Source organism: Pithys albifrons, chromosome 5 (assembly GCF_047495875.1).
Source record: "Pithys albifrons albifrons isolate INPA30051 chromosome 5, PitAlb_v1, whole genome shotgun sequence".
Classification (NCBI taxonomy): domain Eukaryota; kingdom Metazoa; phylum Chordata; class Aves; order Passeriformes; family Thamnophilidae; genus Pithys; species Pithys albifrons.
In genome coordinates, this window is record NC_092462.1 from 42,930,423 (window position 1) to 42,943,028 (window position 12,606).

Here is a 12,606-nt window from a genome sequence, read left to right on the forward strand (position 1 = left end):
TAGCACTAGAGAGGGGAAAGCTGAAACATTCAAATAGGAACATGATCCTTCTTTATACAGTGTTGGTGAAGCCACCCCTGCAGTGCTGCAGTACTGTGTCCAGTTCTGGGCTTCCCTGTACAAGAAGGAATTGACATAGAAGAAACTTCAACAAACAGGCATACAGATGATACAGAGAGTCATCTGCCCTATGAGGAACAGCTGGGAGAGCTGGAACTGTTTATCCTGGAGAAATCTGGGCAGAGATTGTTGTGGAGACAGGGGCGAGAATCTCATCTATGTATACACACCTGAAGGGAGCGTGTATACACTGACTGAGGCAGGTTGCAGGCAGTGGTACCCAGTGACAGGACCAGAGACAATGGGCACAAAGTGAAACATGGAAGAGTCTGTCTGAACATAAGAAAACACTTTTTTTTTAAAGAGAGAGTGGTGGACTACAGCCATTGGTTTCCCAGAGGGTGTTGCATCTCTGTCACAGGAGAAATTCAAAAGCTTTCTGGATACCATCCTGGAGAACCGGCTCTAGGTGGCATTGTTAAAGGAGAGAGGTTGGACCAGATAACTTCCAGAGGTCCTTGCAACCTCAAACATTCTGTGACACAAGAAAAAACCCCAATTGCCCACGTCTGGTTTATTTTTTTGTTTTGTTGTTTTTGTTTGTTTGTTTTAATTACTAGGGATATTTATTCCTCTCTGACACAAAAATTAATATATTTGATTTCTCCAAATAGAATCAGTCTCAGATCAGCAGAAACACTAAAGGTAATAATGGAATCTCCAACATGAGAATGGTTTTATACTACAATCTCCTACCACTTAACTTTAGAGAAGCAGCAGTGGAGAATTTGCTCAGAATCACTTCTGAAATAAGCTGCAGATACAGCGTGGGAGGAAAAGAACCACTGTAGTCATAAGCAAGAGGAAAGAAAACAAGGTGCCTCAAATATATTCAAGATTTAGAAGCTCTCAACATGGATGTTGTTTCCATAGCAACTAATATACTTCAAAGCAGGGAAAAAAACAGGGTGAGGATTTTAAAGGACAGCATCACATATAAATTAAAAGCAGATACTGCCTACCAACTGATGATTTGAGGTTTGGAGAGATAAACTTAGAGTTTATCAGGAGAAGTATCACTTTTTAAGGAGTCAAGATCCAGTGAAACTATCCTACTAACAAAATGAGAGGGAAGGAGGAAAAACAAGCCCACTGGAACTTAATAGCACATCTTCCACATTTTTAGCAGGTTAAATCCAAGATGAGCAGTATAGTACCAGCTGATACATTTGTGTCTCTTGCACTCACCACTCATTGTCAAAGGTGGTGTACCATATCCTTTCTGTCCTTGGTCAGAAAAAATGACCAATGTGACCCCAAGGAAACATAGGACACAATAGATAAGAAGCAACATGCGTTGCACTAAGCTGAATCAGATGACTCAATAGTTTTGCAATGCTTATGTTTTTATATCTTCTTTCCAAGAAAAATACAGCCAAAGAAGAGAATTTATACTTTTTAGATTAGGAAAGACAAAGGAAGACAATGTCAGTTCTAGGAAGAATATTTACTATTGGGGAAATGCCTTGTACAGAGAAAGCAGAACCACAAATGAACTGGATCAAGATCTTCATTGGTGTCTTTCACAGTAAATAATAACTGTCTTCCCTAAGACCCCAACTGTTCTAATATCCAGTTAAACCCCTCCTGGTGGAAGATTAAAGTCCTATATGCAATTCTTCCATATATCACCATTTCTGAGAAATGAAACAACATAATTTAAGTGCTGCCTATGTTCAATAAATGGCTTTTGCACCAAGAACAGAAAAACCTTATGATCTGTATATTTTTATAGCACATTAGGCTCCATCAGATATATTGTACAATTTCAGAATTTTCAACCAGATCAAACTTAGTTGGGAGGCAAAATCCAGTTTCAAGTTAATTAGTCACTTGGCACAGCTGTTTTAATCCAGTTTCATACTTACACATGTCGAGGGACACAACCAAAGGAATTTAGAAATACAAGTGCTGGATTTCTGTCCTTTCCAACTGACTTTTTCAAGAATAGGATTGCAAAGACATCCTTGCTTATCATAAAAAGGAAAATCATGGAAAGATGAGTCTGAAGCTAAGTTTCAGAAAGGTATGAACAACACTCTTGGAATCTTCAGAGCTACCCAGTTAATGTCTATGAAATTACATGAGTTCAGTAAACTGTTTCAAATACTTGATTTGGTGTAATAGTAATTTTCAAGTGTTGCACCAATAATCAACAAGTAAAGTCAACATCTACACAAGACCACTTCAGTTGATTTGTTCCTCATCTGGAATTTCTTTCAAGTACCTTATCCTTTTAGAAGTCTGTACTATAACATACATGCAAGAGGTAGAATACCTTATCAGATAAAATCTACAGTGGTCTCCCAGACTGATATAATTCAATACTCAAATTATGCAGAAAATTCTGGGACTGGGTTGCTAAACTCTACTTACATTACTAGAACAAAATAAGGAAAAACATAATTTTTTTTCCTTTTCATTACAGTAAAGAAAAGGATGTAGGTGAGGAGTGAGTATAATTGACACTAATTATTTGTAGGAAAGGTCAGGGTTACCTTTTACCAACTTCATGAGGCAGCTGATTATCTGTCACATCTCTGGAACACAGTCACGAATTCCTCAGTGACTAAAGGACAAACAGGTCTTGGCTAGCAATCAAACTTAGCAACATTCAGCTACACAGCACAGCAGATGTCTTTTTAAAATAGGTAAATTGTGAGACATTAGATAGCATAACAATAGATATCGGCAATGCTGAAAAAATGTCAATAAAGGCTACTGTTTAAGTACCTAACAGGTGACTTGGTATTATGACCGTCTCTGCATATGAAGAGCTAAAAACACCTATATCACAACATTCCAACTCAGCTTTGAACTCCCTCAGAAAGACTTCAGTTTCTACAGAACACATAATTTATTTGATACACTAAACCCCATTTTGAACAAAAATTTCACATAGAAAATATAAGAGAGACAGCTACAAAATATTTGGAAAATAAAGAACAATTTGAGTAGTTGTAGAAAATTCAAAATTAGTCAAAATTAAATTCAAAATTTCACCTCAGAGTCTCAGGAAATACCTATCTAAAAGATGATCCACTTACTGGCATTTCAGAAAGTGGAGTTTACAGGGATGAGGCAACTCAACTCCAAATAGCATTGGCTTCAGTTTTAATTTCAGAACTATGAGAATGAAAGAGATCTGTATGCCCACGTGCCCTCACTGAAGAAGTTAGCTTTTTGTAACAAAATCCTTAAATGAAACAGTGTAACAAATTAAGTGGGATTTCACTCTTAGTACTACATTTTGGATACATACATTATAATAGAAAACCCCTTTGTTTTACAGTGATTATCTAAGTCAGTTATTAAGGTTATGTATATAATTAATTTTGTTTTGGAATATAAACAGTTCATTTGCAGTTATGTTAGGCAGCTCTACAGCAGCCAGTTTAGATGTCATCAGCTCCAGTTTTTGCCTACACATACCTTCAGTACTCAAACAATACTAAGAGTGCAGAATCCTGACACTGCCACTTTTCTTGATGCCGAGGAGTGCTGCGTCCAGGGGATTATAACTCCCATCTGGGCATTTCCATTCTCTAAGCAATACTACGGAAGTTTCATGCCAGAGCAGCAGTTGTGGACAAAATTTCTGGCTTCCTCAAATGTTTCAGGGTCATAGTCCTAAAAATGCATTTTGATAGCGAAAGAAATTGACCACTTGGGCCCTCCAGATAAAGGAAATTTTGATTGGTAAGACTTTAGGCCAGCAAAACAGGGAGAAAAACAATTATGCCGACTAGTAGTCCTGGTTTGTAACAGTTGTCAGCTTTCCTTCCTTTCTTGCCCAAGTACGTTTTGGAATTGGGATGTTCAAGCTTCACAAAGCACAGTGAACTCTGGCTTCTGGTTTTGCAGAAGTCAGTAAGCAGTGGTTTGCAACACAATACTCCCAGAAGGAAACACCTAAACCTTTCTTAGTTCTCCTCAGCAGAGACACAAAGATACTTGTCAATCAAACCAGAAACATTCTGAAGTGCAAGTCTCAATGACTGCAACAAGCAAACTGAAAAGACCTTATCCTGCTTTTAATTTATAACTGCCCCCTTAGGCTAACAGCACTTTGCTTAGTGTAAGCTACAGCAGTCATGTTTATAAAACAGAGGAATTATTTTTAATTGCAGTGTAACAACACTAAACTTTAAAGGCAGAAAGGTGAACAAATCTTTCTTACTACGGAACAATGGCCCAGAATACACTACTGTTTTGTGACAGGCCTGTAACTTTACCCATAACTCATTGCCAGTTTCATGTTTAAGCTGATTTCTACTGAATGTATCTGAACAAGGAGGAAGTTATCACACCTCTTCTTTCCTCAAAGGGTCACAAAACTGGACAAGGAAGATGGAAATCCTGATATCCTTTCTGAATAGCTAATCTTTTATTTAGGAACAGAAAGATGACTCAGTGCCAAAAATTAACAGAAATCCTTGACTTAAAAATTTACAGCAAGAGATAACCATCAGGATTAAGGTACAAGGTTTCTACAATATCTCTGAAATTTGAAAGCCAGCTGCTAAGTATGCTATTCAGAGCCAGACTAATCTTAGTACTACTCAATTTATCAATCCTATAGAAAAGTTTCACTAAAGGTGAAAATATGTATATCTACAACATACTTTAACACATAATTTCCAGGTTAGCTGTCAGTGTCTGGGATTCAATTTTAACATTCAATCGACCTGTTTTTGTAGCTAGTTAGTTAGCTAGCATGGAAACAGCTCAAGACTTCTAGTGCTAAAGATTTTCAGTAACTTCAAAATACCTGAAGATGAAAGAACTTGAACAATGTTTAAACAGTGAAGAAGTGCTTCAAAGACAACAAATACTGCCACTTTTGAGGCAGATAAGCAGGCATAGTCAAGCTATTTGCCCTAAATTATCTTACAGGCCAATGGCTGCAACATCAAGAAATCTCAGCTTCCTGCATCTTTCACCGTTTTTCTGATAACCTTCCTAGACAATCCATGTGATTTGACATTGTAACAATGCCAGCCTCAGTTCCGTCCATCAGTCTAAATGGTGATGCATGACTTGTGCTATCCCCTTCCTTGGTCAGCAGATGTCTCTATTCTGGTCAAGGCCTTAATCAACTGGCCTGGTTGCTTGCCTCAACTCATCACTGCTTTCAGTAGCAGCTTCTTGCATTTTAACTTCCCACTTGAAAACTCTGATTTACAATCAATAAACCTGACTTAACATTCAACATAACTAAAGTAATTATGCAACAAACAGGAGAAATCTTGTTGCATTTGGTGTGAAAATGAATTCCAAATATTTTCCTCTCTTTTTGCGAGTTATCAGAAAATTGAATGACATCGCTACCTTCTTCACCCAGTGGTGTATATCTTAAATAGAGAAAGTCTAAATACACTATCACATTTTTGAGTACTGACTTGATTTTTTTAAAATTTTCATTGGCCAAGGTCAAAACTGAGGAAATATTAAGCTTCTAAGTTAGACAAGAGCCCAGAGTTTTGAAAATGTGTAAGGAGACAAGAATGGTATTTTTAGTGTACCAGTCCAACCTTAAACAGAATTCAGTTTCCCAGTTAGGAGCACATAGCCAGTTTGCATTTGCACAATTTACTGTAAGCTGCAACCCTAGATCCAATTCCAATGTGCAAATCCTCAAACTACTAGATGTACTCAGGATGCACATTTTCTACCCAGATTTATTAATCTCTTCCCATTTACTAAATGCCAATCTACCTAACTGATCCAGACTAGACTAGATCATCTGATTTATCTGCTTTTGCAGAACAGTAATGTTGACACAAAAGGCCTGCAAGCTTATCTTATTTCTCTGAGGTCATCCAGAACTTATTTGCAAATTCAAAGATCTAGTTACAACCATGTGAAACCAGCTACAAGAGTGCAGAAAAAGTAAAACACTCTTCTGCTTTAAAAATACATCTTGTAATCTTGTTGGTGCAGTGGCCGTGATTTTGTCAGAATAAAAAGCAGTGAAAGTTGAACTTGCCACCAACACCTAGTATTCCCATTACAATAACTTAATACACAACTGGAAAAGTGAGATTTCATAATTAGTGCTATGAAGAATGAGGGATGCAAATGAAAATAAAACTTAAGAACACTGAAAATTTTATTGCTTATGGAATGACTCATGTGATTTGAATAAGGACAATTATCAGTTGTCTGTTGACACACTTTTGTGTGTAAATTGTCAGACAATTTACTTTTAAGACCTGTGGTATCAAGAAAAGTAGTGGCAGCGAGTCAGTCTTACAACAACACACACAAAAAAACTTTCGGTTTCATCCATTCAGTACATTTTTGTAGATTGCAATGAAAAACACATTCCACAGCCAATTATTTTTAGTGCTTCTGCACTAGACGTTTACTTACAGCTAATTACAAATAGAGTTTATTTTTGACAAGTATTTGATGTCTACCTTGAGGTACACTTGACGTTTCTATTCTGACAGTAATCATGGAGTCCTCGAAGTAATTGTAGGCAAACCAATTATTTTTATTCAAAGGAGAAGAATTCTTTGTTACTAAAAGAACATGACTATGAAAAGCATGATTCACAGCATGGAGAAGAATATTGAAAGTCATGGTATGATGATTTTTTTCCACTGTGAGAAAAGCAATTTCCAAGAACCTGAGGGAGGTAGATGTTCACTGTAAAATGCTGAAAACTTCCTTTCGGGTTTAGAATTTAGGCAGATGTTAGAGCTTTGAGAGAAAAAAAAAAATATAAAAAAAGATTCCAAAGGTGTGTACTGCCATCAGGCCCTTAAGTTAACTAAGCTTTGCTACTGTAATAAAATTTTCATGCAGCAAAAGTTTTAAATAATTAATAATGTTAAATAATCAGACAGGCTTGGTTTTGGTTTTTTCTTTTGGTTTCTTTTTGCTTTCCAAAACTTTTAATGAAATGCCCTAAGTTCTAGTCATTTGATGTCCCCAAAAGTAATTTAATTAATTATTTTACAAAGTGCCAAGAAATGCCAGTTCAGTGTTCAAATCACATTGATAAATTTAAAGCAGTAAACTTTTTTTACTACTGCACAGATATTTATTTTCCAAAAACATATCTACAATTGGTAAGTGAACTGGTGAACATACACATCTCACTATATGTCAGCATGCAAAAAAAAATCATGTAGAACATGTTATGATTTTCAGGATTCTCCTCTTGCCTTTTTTTTTATTTTACTTTACCTTTTATAGACCTTTATTAATCAGAATTAGTAGCAGTAATGGGTGAAGCTTAGAGACAGAATTTACATTGATAGTCATATCTGATGCATGTATCAAAATAAATATCAAGAACTTATGCATTCTAGATATTTTTATAAGGCATCAGGATTTGTATTACTAGAGTACTATAAGTACAGCTTTTCTACTAGAGTAGCTGTGTGAATTTTCATAGCTGTTGATAAAAACTTTTAGCCATTATTAGCAGCTGCAAATGAATTACTGACAACAACTCTGAACTGCAAAGTTATTCTGATTCTGCACAGTTAGAACCTTTCAAGGGAGTACTAGGTGGGTGCAAGTGTATTCCCAGACTCCAAATAAAAGTTGATTTAGTTCTCCATGCTGATGCAAGACAATTTTCAAAATGCTGAGAATTTGCACTTCTCTCTTGTGCAGTATTTGAAAACTTAAGTTTTCAGGACAGTTAGCTGTCTTTGAGGCAGTTGCAAGCATTTTGCCAGGGGATGCTCTAGACAATTAACACTGCAGTTAGTTATCAGGGCCCTTTCATGACTACCATGAATCATGTAAATTTTTATGGATAAAGCCACTTCAAAATGGTTTGTTGTCTATGGATTAGCCATATCCTATCCCATATGACAGATAAATGATAGAGAAAGGTCACAGACCAAACGACTGGATAAGTTCTGTTGGAAAGAGATAAAGCTTTTCACTCAGATGCTCTCAGAGGAAGGCCAAGGAAATCACTGTTTCCTAACATGAGCTCTTTGCTCCTTATTTTCTGAAGAGGAACAGCTAGCATCAGACCCCGCACAAAATGTATGTAGTGTGAATACAGCTCTTTCCATCTCTGCTCTTTCATACTTTACCAATAACACAATTGTGCCCTAGGTACCACCAACAGGACCCCAGTGACCAAGCCTTCCTACAAATGTCTGCTTTGAGAACTTAAAGAGCCACACTGCAATAATGTATGCCCTTTGAGAACACTGCTGAGAGTCAAAAACTTGCAGAAACACAGCACCTAGATGCCCTCCCAACACTTCCAGTGAGAGCTGGAAAATATTCAGAGCTAGGTTCTTGTCCTAAGAACTCCAATAGACAGAGAATAAAAATTGGAGTGATACTATATGCCTTTTTTGTAAGGAACTCTGAATTTGTTACCATAGTCCTTGAACAAACTGAAAGCTCTAGTGTTTGGAAGGTTAAGTGACAGTAGAATTAAATCTAGTTATAAATGAAAAAAAAATTCAAGGAAGCCAAAGTCTGAAGTAAAATTCAAAGCTTCTGAACAGCTAATTTGAATGAATAATTTATTTTCTTGTCCTTTGCTGTAGATTGCCCCACATTGATTTTATTTTAGAACACTAGCTGTTAATGAAAAAAACTTCCATTCTTTACTAGCCACATCCTTAGGAATATGTCCACTACATCAGCTGAGCTAAAAGATGTCACTGCTCTCAAGCACTCCAAGTCCAATGAATAGCTAGTCCTTTAAAGATCTCCCTGTCTTTTCCTTCTGAAAGTCCTGTGTAGTCAAAACTTAGGTTCAAAACCTTATAGTACATTTTGCTGCCAGAATCAGACATATTCAAAAACACTAAAGCAGCTCTTGTTTATAATCCTACAAGGAAAATGCTAAGCCAAATAGGTAGTCTCATCTTTGATATTAATGAGTAGAAGTCATAGTCAGAAGTGCAGCTTTATTGATTGGTCATCAGTGATGTCATCTGTTCAGTAAGTTATATAATCACATACTGTACATTCCAAACAGATGAGCCAACTCCTAGTCATTTTAGCTGAAAAGTTACTCTTTCACACTTTGTCAATGAATTAGGATTCATTGAAGATCTATAAGCAAAGTGATATGTACATTTCTGAGACTCAGCAGCTTAATACATATATATAGTCTGTTGAAAGACTGGCTTGCTAACAGCACACTATAGAGAACAGAAAAACAACTCAGTCTCTTCTACTGTTAGTGCTCCCACCTACAGGAGATGCCAGAATTAGCACTAACATTTGGTTGAGTGGTAGGTAGGAGCCCTAACTGGGTAAGTAGCTAGATCAGTGTATAGAGAACTGTATGACGAGAAGTCAGTGTTTGATGTGCTGAACTCAAAAAACCTATTCTGAATTTCCACAAAGTCTTGCACTAGTTTTAGTATCTTCAAGTTTCACATACATCAGAACTGTGTTAACTCATGTTCATCATGAAGCTCTCACAAAATTCCTCTTGGCACCATTTAATCAAGAGAAATCAGTGTCACCCTGTACACTTTCCTGCAAGTTTTCCAGTTAATGTAAAAGGGTACCATCATATTTGCCTTTCATAATTTCATGTTGATTTACATTATCACTGTAGGATCTTCAGACTACAGTTAAATAGCTCATGATGCAGTTTTTTTCTGGTAGCTGTTAAGAGCTATTGAAGAGGTTGCACTCCCTAATGGCATCATCCTGCAGTGAACTGATGGTAAAAAGTAAACAGGTGCAGAAAGGCACTTCAAAAAGAAGCTTAACCATAACAAATATCTTCTTATAGTGTCTATTTTAATGAGAATTTAGTTTCATCATCATAAACTGTAAATCTATATTCTCTCATTTGTATTTCCAGCATCAACAAGCTCACAGCAAATACAGAAACATAAGTAGATATCTTGCCAATTTGACAAGTCTTGCTTTTTTTTTTTTTTTGGTTGGGGTGGGGCACGAAACAGGATAGAATAGACTTCAGACTAGCAGTCAACCTGCAGAACCGGTAGCAGCATACTAACCTTTCCTTCCCTATGTCAACTTTAACTAAGCTAACAGTAGTCAGCCAGTCAGATTCTAGGACCTGTAAAGCTATTTATCTGTTTTAAAGGGGTTATGCAGATCTCAGTGTACCCATTTTAAAATTTCCCTTCACAGAAAAAGTTTTCCAGCCTTTTCCCCTCTCAGGGGAGCTCTGATATCCTTGAAAGCAGTAGTGTGTCTCTTGCCTGCACTATATATGGTCTGTGAGGAGAAGTCAAAATACCAGTGGTATTTTTGGTCATGTTGTCTATATTGAATGTGTCCCACTTATTTTTAAGTGTTCTGTAAAAGAAAGAGGGAAAAATTCTTTCTAAAGAAATTGTACACAGTCATATTATTATTGCTTTCTAAAAATCAGATAGTCATCCTATTCTAATTAATTATTTTTATATGACAAAACACAGGGTGGCAACTTGTTGCAGGGCTGTTAATTTTAGCCACCATATCAAATATGAGCTGCCATTCAAGTTAGTCAAGATATTCCATTATTATTATTATCAGGTTAAGGGAATGAGATCATTAGCACTAGTCAAGCTATAAAAAGTTGTGGCATAACTGGAGGCTGATGCAACCCTAAAATATACTTAGAAAGAAGTTTCCCTTTTCCCAAACAGATAATTTAATGCTCTTAAATATAATTACAAACAGTTACAATTTTATTTTAAAATATCTGGATTGTTAATACTATGAACAGCAACAGCATTTACTGGGTATCCAGCTTTCATAACTTACAAAAGTACTTGTAAAAAATAACATTGTAAATTTTCATTTTTATTCCAGACGACTTCCACCACATTTTACCAGTACATTTGTTTTCTAGAATGCTCGGACTTATGTTGCAAGGAGCTTGAAAACTACAGTCATGGTCACACAGATTCACATGATCACAGAAAACATCCTGCAGGTCAAATACCATCCCAGATCCTATCTATGCAAAAATCACTGCCCTTCACCAATGCCTTTACCCCCCCGCCATCCTTTTTTTTTTCAGTTGTATGTAAACAAGATGTACAAAATTTCAAATAGTGAGGTTGATCTAGATATTTCTACAGTTAAATGCATCAATTAATGTAACATGCAGTAAAAAATTTATTCCCTCAAAGGACTCATAGCTCACTAAGAACTGTAAATGTGAAGAGTATTTAATCTATATAACAATTGCATAGTAAGTATTTGTTGTAGAGAAAGGATACCACTCTCTAGTGTATGAAAGCTTTAGACTACCTGAAAAAATCTAAATGTATTAATAAAGCAATGATGACATTGACTGCAAAAACAGATTAAATGAATCACTTTAAATTAGTGAGTGAATTTAGATTTGTGTTTTCATCACTTACCTGCTGCATAATGAATAAATCCCTCATTTTTGGGACAGCTTGTACTCAGAATGAGATGAAAATGAATGTTAAACTTCAACTCTGAATTTAATTATTCTCTTTAAAGCTATTAACTCACTTTCTTACTCCTCTGCTCCTCTCAAGAGCTAGGACCCAAGCCTTAACAGAATGAAATTACTGAGAATTATAGTAACGGACAACTGGTATTGGATGGCTTACTACAAATTCTTATCTGTGTTAATCTGTATCCCTTAAACACAAAAGCAGCTTTTTTTGTGAGTATATGACTATGCTGGGCAAATCAGCATTCCTGGCTCAGCAGCTCATTCTTACCACTCTTGGAAGCACAGCTTCCACAAAAGCAGTTCCAAGAATGAAGCCAAATGCATGCCAAGTTTTACAGCAGGTAGTCACTGGTACGGCAGCAACTCTGTATCTCTACTCCCAATCCTGAAAACACCACCCACATCTGAAAACTTGGGTGTATTTCTATGTGCAATTGCCTCAGCAACAAACTGAGAAATTGAGCAACGGTAGTTTCAACAACAGAAGGAGCAGTGGACTGCATTTTTCAAAAAGTGCAAATACATTGTTGTTTTGCCATATTAAATCCTAATTCTCTTTATGTAGTTATTGAATGTGATATACAACATTCACTTGCACCATAAGAGCAAGTGAGATTTCAGGCACAAAATACATGAATACACCAGCACACCCATTTTATGATTTGCTAGGTCCACCTCTGAGGTTTCCTGCAGTGATGCAAGTTTTCTGTTTGCTTTTAGGTTTTGACTGTTATTTTTTATACAATGTGTAATTTCAGAAATTGTAACATTAAATTTACAGTCTCTGTCTTGAAAGTCTTTAGAAAAGAATACATTGTAACTTCCTACCAGCTCTGCCATAATGAAATACATTTATGATTTTTGCTGATGCTGCTTGAGATCAGTTTACTAAATACAGGTTTTTCCAATTTTGAAAGGTATTCTCCTAATTGCATTTTTGTATTCCACTTAGACATTTGTTCTACTGTTGGTTCTTGACATGTTGAAGTCTATGGGGATTGAAACTGCAAGCAGTTTTAACCTAGATGAAGTGTGGCTTCCCTGAATGACTGAGAACAGCAAGAGATAAAGACTGTGAGAAAATTGGT